Here is a 12,990-nt window from a genome sequence, read left to right on the forward strand (position 1 = left end):
TACATGAAAGCTATACCTTAGTGAAAATGTCCCTGTGTGGTGCCCATCACAAGTCTGCACTGGCCAAATGGAATTCACACAGAGAGGCTCCTTCTGAGATAAAAGGGGGCAACTGAGGCCTGAAAAGCATGGCTGGAGATTCTCCAAGCTTGCAAAACAAGGTTTGAGCTATCTGTGATGACTCAGATAACCCAGGGTTGTAGCAGCGGTAGCACAGGCGGAGCGTACGTTATAGTGGAATCATACTGATATCAGTTCTGATTATGACCACAAACACTCTCACACATAAACGTGTATGTGTACACTTAGTGCAGTATCTGCAGGTTTTCAGACAAAGTGGCTATACACTGCTAGTTATTGCCCATTTCTCACAAAAACCAATAACAATTATCATTCAGTAAAACTCACTAAAAAGTAATCTTGGGAATGTGGAGAGCATACCTAGATGTGCTAATGGCAACATGCTGACTAAGGAAAGGCAGGGAAACATAATGGAGAGGAAATCAAACCAGGAGGTGCCTGTGGGGATCGATTTCCAAAAATGGCTGCCTTTTGAAACTGTCAACTAATGCAATGTGTGGATATTTTTTCTTGTATCGTATCTCACACATCTCAGTTCACACTGTTCAAGAAACCCTCGGCTATGTGTCATTAGACCAGACCACAAGCAAAGATATGAAAGCTCCTTTTGGTTGCTTTGAACTCGAATCAAACAGTATTCCACTGCCTCAGCAAGTCTCACCACCGTCTTTTCTCTCCTCTGTTCATCTCTTGTTAGACTGTCAAGCTGACTCCCTCCTCTGTTGTTTCTTTTGAGATACAGATGATCAGAGCTCACCTAACCTGACAAGTCACAGGGTTATCCGTCACTCCCGGGGAGTGAATGTGAAAACATACATATGTATGTACTGTATAATCTATAACAGGTTTAAATGTGAACTGTGAACTTAAGTGAGAACACAAATGTGTGAACGTGTTTATAATGGTGACAAATATGATTTTAGCTCCTACAGCACAGCAGGGAAATAAAAAGATGTGGGTTTAATTCGATTGCCTGACTGCGTCAATGGCTGTTATTCACTGTACTGATGCTAGAAAATGAGCTGGACTCAGAGGAGAGGAAAAGAGCAAATAGCGGAGAGAGGCAAAAAGGGTTAAGAGACCAATACAGGAAAAAAAGAGGGATTTAACAAGTGAAAGTATGTGAGAGAGAGCAAAATGAGAGATAAAGGTTTCTAACAGCTTCTTTACATAAGAGGCGTCTCAGCCATGTTCTTCAGTCATCCATCTCGCTCATGTCTAAAGGAACATACACTTCTATTTTAATCAATACAGCCACACAGGCCGTGTAACACCTTGCACTATACGCACATAACTGTGACCTGAAACATATTTTTACACTTCTGTTTAATTCTATTTTGCACGTGTAGCAGTAAGTAATGCGGGTGAGCTACACTCAGTGCTGTGCTTGAACGCTTCCTGTGTAGACACAGATGGAGGACTCAAGCTGCTTGCAGCTATGCCGCTGTGTAGACATTGTGTAAGAAAAAACAGAAAGGGACAGATTTTCAAGTAAAAGACTTAAGTTCTGAGTGTGAGTAATGGAGACACAGTGTGATTTTGGACGAGTGACGAGCGGCCGGTGACAGGCGTGACAAACAAACAAAAGTGACAGTGGCAACGCAGGGCATCAAACAAGAGAACATCTCTTCTCTGTCTTACTGTCAGTGTGGGAGTGTGTGTGGGTGGCCGCGTACACACATAATTTGTTATTGCGCATGCGCGTTTAAACACTTTCATGCCTGTGTGTGTGCGCCTTTATGTATGTGTTCCAGCACTCGAGAGAACATGTAAGAGTGTGTTTATCAAAGTTACCACTTTTCATACCAAAACCACATTAACACAAAGTATAACATTTTAATTAATTAAGATGCTAGGCCGCCGGAAAAAGGCAGCAGAGAGAAAACAGCTGGTTAGCCCTCTGCTAGTACTTCATCTTTCTGTCATGGAGCAAAGGGAGCGGATGGAGACAGAGTAATTTAATTAGGAGAGGACCGCCATTATCGATGGATGACTGCAACGGCTAGAGACATCAAACAACTTTGCAAGATGACAGAGAGTGAAAAGCGATGCATAAAAAAAGGGAGAGGGGAATCTGGCTAATTGTACAGCAAGTCACAGCACAGTTGTACTGCAGTTGTGATGTCCTTCGTTTGAATAAGGAGGGATACAGTGAAACTTTTTAAAAGTTTTAGGAAAACTTGGAAAAGTATGTATCAGGGTGAAAATGTGAGAGAGAAGAGGGAAAAAAATAGATAATGAGGTCTGGGAAGAAAGAAAGGGGACAGGCTGAGAAAATGGAGTGTGGGATTGAGAATGTAACTGTAGAAAATAGAAAGTGTATGGAGGGAAAATGAGATGGAGAGGGAGAAAAGGGGAGACAAGGATGTGATCGAGGGCAGAGAGAGACAAGACAGAGCAGAGGAGAGGAGAAGAAGAGGGATAAGGAGTGAGAGAGGAGGAGAAAAGAAAATGGAATGTAAGGATCAGTGGCCACGTGTTTGTGATTAGCAGCCCAATCTCATGCTTGGCCACGTCTGCACTGTGCAGCAACGTGGGCACATGCATGCTCACATGCACGCATGCCTATAGGGATATTCAAACACAGTCACACACAACCATTCCTATGCCATTTTCCTCACACACAGAAGGCTTTCATTGTTTTCTCTGTGTGCTTGGCTCTGTCCAAATCACTTTTTGACATGTTTTTTTCTGACTGAAGGCTATGTCAAAACAGCCCATTATCACAAGCACTTTCCATGGTGGCAGAGATAATAAGATTCACCTGCATGGACATTTGATTGATGCTTTTTCGTGATTACACAGGACTGAAAAATCCCAGATCCCTCTATAAAATTTACAGCAAAATTTTACACAATTTTGATGCACATTGTCAATAATATACAGCTCATAATTCATCACTTTAACGTTTGTTTTTTTTTTCTGCTGTCTGTCCTTCGATCTTTGAATCATTATGCCCATTTTAGTCTGTACTCACCTGTCTGCGAGCCTTTCTTTCACTCTCTATATCTTCCATTCCTCTCTCACCTCCACTCTCCACTTTTTCACACCTCTCCCTTCCTCCCCTCTCTTTTGCCTTCGCCCTCTCCATGCTTCTTCTTTTTTAACCTGTATTCACAGGGCATCTGTCTTCAGCTGGCAGTGCTGAACACAGGCTTGTGTGAGGTATGGATCACAGCTCATGTGGTTGCTATATGTCGATTGAAAACTTGTTTGAAGCTTATCATTCTTTTGTATTCTTTTTCCTCAAACATTGTCTGGCACACAGTGGAGCTTTGAGGGGCATCTGAAAGACTATATACCAGTCTGGGGGAGTTTAATACAAGATGCAATCAAGTTGCATTGTAGGAAGTGTGGGATCTAGCATTTAGGAGCTTGATCCATACCAGGGATTTAAAGTCAGGAAATCTCTGTTAAGCTGTCAAGCTTTACAGAGCTCAAACTGGATTACATAAGAAATATATACAGTATATCAAACTTGTGTTGAAGAGATGTGAAGAACATATCCTTCTCTACATTTCATTTGCTGTCATCCCATCTCTTACTCTCTCTCTGTCCAAATAGTCAAAGGGTTTTGGCTGCGAGTGAGTGGGCTCATCTTTCGCTCTATCTGACAACCCCTGAGATGTACAAGGTCTCTAATATTAGCCAGCACTAAGGAGAGACAGTTAGAGGTGGGAGAATGTACATTTGTAAGAGAGTAAAGGAGAAAGGTTATGGCGAGAGTTAGGAGAGTCATGATCACAAACGAGTGAGGGAGAGTGAGAGAAAAGAGTGAGCAGCGGTCACAGTACAGTAGCAAGGAGGAGTGATCAGTTGGGACGAGAGAATGAAAAAGAAAGGAAAGGATGGATGGAGGGAAGTAGATATGAAAAAGGAAGGGATGGAGAAGAAAAAAAGGAAGAGGAAAAAAGGAAAAAAAGAGATTGAGAACGATAGTGAAATTGAGAGGGTAAAAGAGAAAATGAGTGGGAAGGGGCACCGAGACCAGCAAAAACTCTTTAACAGTCTATTCTGTCTTCAAACCCCAGAGGCAGAAATTGTCCCCGCTTGACTACGAACTAATGAAAAAAAAAAAAAAAAAAAAAAAAAAAAAAAAAAATCTAAGCACACTGCACACTTAATGTAATAATCAGCAATCAGCAACTGACAATCACACAGAACTGGTCTTAAATAATATGCCATGATGCAATTTTATGAATTATATAAAGTAACAGCTTGGGAGTGATTGTGTTTTCCAAATCAAGACAAAGGCATTTATTTAGCATTATGATAATGAATATGTTGGTAACAAATGTGTTTAGGTTTCAGGAGCCAGACACAGGGCATTAAGCGTGCTCCCTCTTTCAAATAGATACATAAATAAAAGAATGTGCACAATCCTATTCTTGTTTAGACATTAATGCACACTAATATTCTCCCTTAAAAACACATTTTCTTGTCACTCACACACTCACATTTACATACACACACATCGATGGAGAACATTGTGTATGTGTGTGTGTGTGTGTGTGTGTGTGTGCATGTGACAGCAGATGAGCAAGGAGGGTAGAGGCCAGGGGCCTGGCTGGCACACAAGCAGACGGCTGCCTGCTGGAAAACCATTATGAAAATCATTATGGAGCCCCCCTCCCTGCACACACACATGGGAATGTGCCCTCAGAAATAGATACACATAGGCACACAGACCCTCACACGCACGCCTATAGCCTAAAACTAATAGCTGTCAGCATCCACAGCACAAGCTTAATATGAGTGGTGTGTCCCATTGATTTTGTGCCTACCCTGTTCCATAGCACGGGGAGATTGGAGCGGATTGGCTTATCAGCGCACACTCATGCCACTGACGGCACATTTGGCTGCCAAATGCAGCTGCTTGGAGGGACCCCTTCTTATAATAAGTCTTTGTGGGCATGTGGTTGTGATCCTTCAATCTGTGTTTCTGTGAATTTATTTATGTGTGTGTAGCAAGTGCAAGTGGATCTCTTCTGCTGGTTTTGTTAATTTAAGCTTTTTGTGATGCTTGTGCTCCTGTGAAAATGTGTGTTTAATGTGTCTTTTTCATATGCAAGCTGTTCACTTGTACTCTCACTCAGTGTTTCTGTGTGTTTATTTGAATGTGTATACGGGATCGTGTGTGCACTTGTGCCTGTTTTCTATTGGTGTGTCTATATATACTCACACAATAAGCTTCTGACTATATAAACTTTTTCTATTAGACACGGACGTCCAAGAAAAGTAACATCTACACTTCTTTTTCTGTTCAAACTACTTCATCAGCACATCATACTGTAAAGCTTGAAAATATATCATCTCCTGAACTTCACTACTGGTTTTCATCCAACAAATTCTATGATAGAAACTCACAAGAAGATAACAAAACTGATTTCAATTTTGTGGGGAATCTTTCTTAACAGCAGAAAAGCATGATTTTAAGAAGAGAAAAGTTGATTTCATGACACACGCCTTTCCCTCGTGGAGAACTTTTTCTTAAGTAACCTTAACGTCCCTTCTTCCAGAACTTATGCCTTTTTTTCCCCCTCTAATTTTATATTCCACCCCATCATATGCTGTATGCTAACGAGCTGACGACCTCATCATCCAAACACAGTGTCATTCTCTGAAGGACACAAAGACACAGAGGTTGAGATGAAACTTTATATCCTTTTCCTTAATCTCCTCCGCTACTCTGACATTTTTCTCCAAATGTAGCTTATCCATTTTGAGACATTTAACATTAAAAGTCTCAGGCTGGATATCACCACTGATCTCTTGATTTGATTTTGATTTGATTTTTGAGAAAGTCCATAATTGATTAATTTCGATTCAATTTGATTCGATTCTTGATTCAGTTACATACTAACATTGCATAAAGTGCTTCTCAGTTTGTCCTGTGAACTTATATTTCTTCTATATTAAACAAGTGAGCAACAACATTTTTGTTTCCTTGAACATTATAGGCTGAATTGTCCACACATTTGCCACTTATAACTATGGACTAAAGATTTTTTTCTTGGGCAAATGCAGAGAGACTTAAACATGACACACCTATATTTTTTTAGGCCTACATGTGCAAAACAGTCCAGCAAAAATAATAAAAGACCTGCAACATGTGCAAGGGCTTCATCATAATGCATATTTAAAGAAATACATGCTTAACTTCATCACTTTGATTACAGACAGAGCAGAAACTGAAAGTCTACTCATTGATTCATCTGCATTGTTTGTATTTGCATTTGTGTTGACAAGACATCAGTCTGATATCTGCAGATAGCACCTAGCTAGCATTAGCTACCTGGCAGGTACAGACAGAATACAGTAGAATCTACACACTGTAAAGTTCACTTCCACAGCGTCACATCTTGTAACCAGAGATAATATCTTGTTAACAAACCTAAACTGAGAGGTCAGATCAGTCTTTTTTCAGTCTCTTTCTCTCGTAGATATGATCTCTAGATCAGCTTCGAGATAGCCACAGTCACCTAACCATCCTGAATCACGACAGTCCTGTACACTACAGCGGGTCCATAGAGAAACTATTCATGTCACAGTTATTGTTGTGACTCAAGACAGCTGATATGCAGGTGTGCAAACTCATCAGGGGTGGAAAAAGGTGACAAAGATTTTACAGCTTTGAAATGTGGATTTACAGTCAATTTTAGCATGAGGATATAGGGACAAACTCACCCTAAAATTAATGTAATCTTATCACTACAAAAGTAATGTAAAGGGGACATCAGTTAGGACACTTAAAAAAAACAGTCAAGAGAGTGCAGAGCCAGATACAAAATTGTATTAAGGTGTACTGCATCCACTATACAATAAAATTAATCAAACAAAACATAAAACATTACACTCACCAGCCACTTCATTAGGAGCACCTGTGCAATCTAATGCAATCCAATGCAACATTTCTGCCATAAATTATACTTTTACGAAGCTTATACATTTTCAGTTTTTGTTGACATTGTCAGAAAGGTGATAATTCCTCTTTATGTTTATTATTGAGGTCGTACTGGGTGGTGTTGTACTGTAGTGCATTATATTCAAACGTGTTATTTTGCCCCCCTCATATATGTTAATGGAGTGTACAAAACATTAGGAACACCATTCAATATAATGTACTCCAGTATACCATCAGAGCTGTTGTATTGGATTGCATAAGATTTCATAGGTGTTCTTAATGAAGTGGCCGGTGAGTGTATATGCACAACTGAGAAATCAAATGGAAAACACAGCTTATGTTATATTTTAGGAGAGAGAGAGAGAGAGAGAAGCAGGGATTAAAGCAAAAAATATGTATTTTGACTTTTTTTTTCAAGCCACAGCCAAGTCATATTCTCCATCTGCAATTTGTAAAACATGTTACAGGTTACGTTACTTGACTCCTGCTAAACATATAACACAATATGTAAGATTATGAGATTTCAGCACCACTCCACATATAACCATTTTCCCTAATGCACCCATCAAGTTTAAATACTCTAGATCAATAGTATTTTAAGGGAAGATGATGCTTTTGATGCTTTTTAATGATTCATTGGTAATAGGTTAATTGCTGTTAGTAATTCAACCAATTAAAAATATAGTAACCGATAATTCAGAAGACAAGGGAAATGTCAGAAAACTGTCAGAAAATGTTCTGTAGATTTGCTGTAGTACGCGGTTACACCATCAGGTGGAGCCTCTTACTTTTTTATGAGATTGAGTTACAGGTGTGTTTGGTGACCGCCCATAAGGGCAGCAAAAACTATAAAACACACGCACCTCCCTGCCTTCGGAGGAAGATAAAGGTCACAGCATGATTCGATCTGCTCAGACAGTGTGTTAATGAACTCAGAAGCATTAAGTTGTGAAAATTCCAGAGTTGTTGTCTGGCGGCTGCGTGGTTTAGCTATCTAAGGCTTGCTAAGGTCTTGCTAACGCCTAACTAGCATCTTGAACAGAAGCAGCTGCTCAGTTAATGCAGGTTGAAAGCTGAGTGTCAGACAGCAGGACTCTAATTACACATGCTTCCAAAAAAATCAACACAAAAGTGATGAACTGTATAAGCAACATTCCCCTGCTCTGAATATAAATGCATTTTAGCGGTGGCAGTAAATGGGCTGATAAAGTTGGAGCGACAATATTTGTGCGTCTGTTCAGCTGAGCAGCTGTTTCCAGCAGCTGGACAAACATTAGCTACAGTGAACAACACACATTACTCCATCAAGTAGATCAGCTCTGCAGATTATTCTATATTAAACCAGTCAGACTGAAGTCTGTTATGGGGAGACTGGTTTAACCTGTTTTACATTTACATTGTAACACTATAATACCAACTGTACCAACAAATTACATATATTTATTTATCTAAAATACAACTTACGATACATCTCACTCACTACTGTATATCGAACAGGCTGTAAGTTATATACTGTACATATCCACTGACAGTGGTAATGTAGGTGACTGCCTATTCATACACCCACCCGGTGCATGGGCTAACAGTTAAGCCTACAGTCTGCGGGACACAATTAAACATCTATCTGAATGTTATTACATTATTACGTTATAATAATAACATAACGTGTTCAGGCTAAAAATGAACTTGCCAAGCACAAAGCTAATGTTAGCTAGCCACCTACCACCTGTAGCAAACCATTATTTATCTGTCCATCGTTTATTTTAACTAGTTTTTACTGATTGAACATTCAACAATAATACTAATCTTATGTGTAAGTTCGATGTTTGATCTCACACTCAGAACTATGAGCTAAAGTTGAGCGATGCTCTGTGTTTATATATTCTGCGCTAGTCTGTGTCACCCACACGCAATCTCAATTTGTGAAGACTGTTTTTTTACACCATCGAATCAAGAAGTTATCTCTCTCTCTCATCTCTTTGTGGGAGATGTGGGAGAAAACCTAGGTCTCACTGGAGCATGTTGGGCACCAAAATTGACAGGTAGTGAAGAACGGAGAGAGACAGCAGTGTAGTTTTTTTGTGTGTTATTACTCACTGCTAAATACAGAAACAGCACAATGTCTATGGATATATTCCAGCCAACGGGTTTAACCATTGTATTTTAAGATTTAGTATGTTAACCACTTTAACAAGTCATTTAGTCTGGGTAATAATTCCTGAATTGTAATGGTGAGAAAAAAATATATATATTAAAAAAAAAATTTCAGTCTAAACTGATGAGAAAAATTTCCTTGAATTGAGTGACATCATCTACATATCAGCAGATAGATCTAAGCTTATCCACCTACTTCCTTTTTATTTGTTTCCGTCTTTCCCTCCATCTCTCTCTCTGCCTCGTTGGTGGGTGTATTTATTAAAAGGTGGAGCAGGCCTGTCCTCTCCCAGCAATAATTCAATTGGTATGATTAAACACACCAGATTACCAGATTACTTTGCCTTTATTTGCCAGCTCTGAGCTCTGTTGCCTCAGCTGTAGTGTTACTATATTAGATAGAAAAGTATGAATTATTAATTGTATAAACATAGAGGGGTGTAATTGTCTGGCCCTATCTCTCTCTGCTGTGGACTGATGTGGAAATGAGCTTCAGTCTGAGTCACTGAGATAATGACTGGAACTGAGAGAGGGAGAGAAGGAGGGGAGAAAAAACAGAGAGAAGTAGTAAGGGGGAAATAGTGAGGAAGGAGAAAGAGGAGGAGGAGGAGGTTGAGAGCAGCTGTGCAGCTCTGTGAAGCGTGTCCCTTTATGAAGGCTTGGACATTTACCTCTCAGTGTGTCATCTGTAAAATCATTTATGAGGATGTATGTACATGTACCTGAATTATATATTTACTTTTGTCTGTGTCTACAGTATGCGTGTATGTCCACCATACACTCTGTGGAGAGCATTCATGTATGTGTGTGTGTTTTTGTTTGTCTGTCTGTGTGTGTGTGTGTGTGTGTGTGAGTACCTCCTCTCCTGTTGAGCTTGGCATATCCAGGTGCGTATCCATTGGAGAAGACAGATGAGCTCGTGAAGGCTGTGTGAGGCAGAGGAGAGGCAAGAGCTTCATCACACTTCTCTGTGGAGGACGAAAGAGTAGGAAGACCCGGGGAGGGAGAGATGAGAGACATGGAACAACAGGATAGAAGAGAAAGTAGGAAAGAGGGAAAAGGTGACAAAAAGACAGAAAAGAATAAAGGGGAGGAGGGAAGAGAGAGAGAAAAGTGGTGACTATTAGTATGTATTATTATAAGAGGATATGCATCAATGCAGAACATATTTAACTACACAATGGGAAGTCCATGAAGTAGTTTCCAGCAACACTGTTAATTAAATGTTAAATCCATTTATTCTAGTATAAGATCTCCTCTAATCAACTCAAGCACTCTCAGCTGAGCATATTCCTCACATGGTTTCACACTGTGAGACTTGCTCACAAGACTAGAAAGATGGGCATAGCTGGAGGTTGAGGGAACAGTTTGTGGGTCAAGAACTAAGTCAGGTCATTCGGACGCAAACCACAATGGCATTCAAAACACTTGAGTTCACTGGCAACCTTAAAGCATGCATTTCAAAAATATCCCCCATAACAAGCAGCCTCTGATTTAAAAAAGAAGAAAAAAAACCCTGAATTTCTGCAGTCCCATCAGATCAGATTTAAGATTCTTTTCTGACATACTGTCAAATTATTTCTTAAATTCCTGCAAAAGTGAAACTGAATGTATCTGTTTCACAACTCTCAAGAAAGAATTTGATAATTTTTGTGCTTACAGATTTTTAAAAGCTATAAATATTTTCTCCCACAACAAAATAACAGCAGGTGAATGGTGTATATTATCCCTCTATGGCACTAAGTTGTCTTTTCACTGATGTTTGGGACATATTTGTGCACATACCGCATTTACTGTGGGCATGTCTGATGTGACACCAAGGCACTTTCTATTTCAGTATCCCCTTTTCAGCTCCTGTAGTACCTTCATAGATGCTAGATGTTAAATGCCAGGGCAACTGGGGAGATGGCAGATGGCAGATGGGACTAATAACTTCCTGTCTCTGAAGAGGTTCTATTGTGTTGTTCTAAGTCAGCTGCTCCTTTATGCAAATCATTCATCAATTTGAAAAAAAGAAATATTTTACTGCAAATAACAACAGCTTTTTATGACTTTTTCTGCAGCTCATAACCTTGAATGTAATCATGCAGATGTGACTGCAGATACACATTTCCACCTGTCTAGCTGGATGAATTGTAGACTCAATGTCCTGGAGTAGCCATGAGGAAAATAGAAGGACCAGTGCTGCTCAATCCAAACTGACCTTGGTACCAACTCACAACTCCTTGCACTCTCAAAAGAAATCTAAGGAAAAGACTACAGCAGCATATGTATGAGACACACACAGGTAGCAAAAACATTCACATAAGACAAACACACAAATATATATTCCTGACACACACACACAGTCACAAAGTCTCTTTCCTTTTTCTCTCTCAATTTGCCCCTTTCACTCACTCATACGCACAAACGCAAACACACTCACCTCTTCCAGTACATTAGGTCTCACGCAGAGAGAAATTGTGAATGGTCTGTCAGGCCAGGTAGACGATGTCAATAGCTCTCTGTCATGCCCCATCGTGTAAGTGTGTTTGTGTGTATGAATGTGTGCGTGAGGGAGAGTCAGATTTAGAAAAGGGAGGATTGTCTGTATTCTGTGCATGTGTGTGTACAATAAGGTATGGGTGAAAGCCACAGCCATGTTAGCTTCTTGGGCTGTTGGCTTGTTAGACATATTACTCTGTCACAGGTGCACACAGAGTAAAAAATAACATCATCAAAGCTCGATAATGAATGTGTGTGAGTGTGTGAGTGTGTGTGTGTGTGTGTTTCTGTATGGGAAATGGTCTGCAGTCTCCTTACTGGTGTCTAAGTGAGGTCCATATTTTCCATCACTGACTGGGGGATACACACAGAGACACACTGGTTCTCCTTTATAAACACACAAAAAGTAATGAAGTCTCTGGCACATTGACCTTGCACTGGCATAGAGGTAAAGTCCAGTAGCAAGTTGTGGGTAACTGGCTGACTGTTAAGAAATGGGAAGTAATGTACACTTAGTGGGGAGTGTCAACAGGTGGTATGGATGGGCATGAGTACTCGAGTACTCCATTTGGACGTCAATATTCGTTCAACATATAGTGTAATCACATTTTTTCCTTTTGCTTTGTAGAAAAAACACACATATATATAATAAATATAACTGTATAATGATCCTGTTCTATATTAAAAATTTAGATTTTTTGGACAGGAGCCAATGATGTAACTGCTATCTATGAATATCTGCACAGATCCATATAGCCAAAATGATCTGTGTAGCTGCAGATGACTTTTTTTAAGTAAAAAGAATATTCAGCGTTTTCAGTCATCACTGGATCTAACATTACAGGCAGAATGGCGACAAGGCGTAACAGTGATGTTTGGAAGTATTTCGACAAAATAAACAAAATGAATGTGCAGTGCAAGCTACGTAATGTTAAACTTGCATATCATAGAACAACTAGTTCGATGATTAAGCACTTGCACATTAAGCATTAGGAGAAAACAGCGGAGACAGATAACAGGCAATCTCACATCACCTCATTTGCTAGCAGTGTTAGCATGTGCAGTTGTGATGCCACCAGGTCAGAGAAGACTAGCCAACTCATCACAAAAATGGTGCCTGGAGATATGCTCTGTTAAACTTTGTGGAAAGAGAAGGCTTTTGTGAGCCAATGGTGTTTGTTGAGCCAGAGTGCAAGCTACCAATATGTATGAGGAAAGCGCAGTGAAATTGAGGTCTGATCTGCAAAGTACTGACAAGTGGCTATTACTACAGACTCATGGACAGATCTTACTATGGAGTCATATGTAACCGATACTTGCCATTTCATTCAGAACTGGGGATGTTCGCTTGGATGTTCATTTTAGAT

The 12,990-nt window shown here is 39.9% G+C and overlaps 1 protein-coding gene across 1 annotated transcript in view; it reads right to left on the minus strand.

Moving 5' to 3' along the window:
* cntnap2a (contactin associated protein 2a) overlaps positions 1–10,111 on the minus strand; it is a 201,507-nt gene extending 191,396 nt beyond the window's left edge. Inside the window, exon 1 of the mRNA XM_044340234.1 lies at positions 9,997–10,111. The gene's annotated coding sequence lies outside the window, so the exon portion shown is untranslated. The remainder of the gene's footprint in view (positions 1–9,996) is intronic.
* Positions 10,112–12,990: the final 2,879 nt, after the last annotated feature.

Source organism: Thunnus albacares, chromosome 21, assembly GCF_914725855.1.
Source record: "Thunnus albacares chromosome 21, fThuAlb1.1, whole genome shotgun sequence".
Lineage (NCBI taxonomy): Eukaryota > Metazoa > Chordata > Actinopteri > Scombriformes > Scombridae > Thunnus > Thunnus albacares.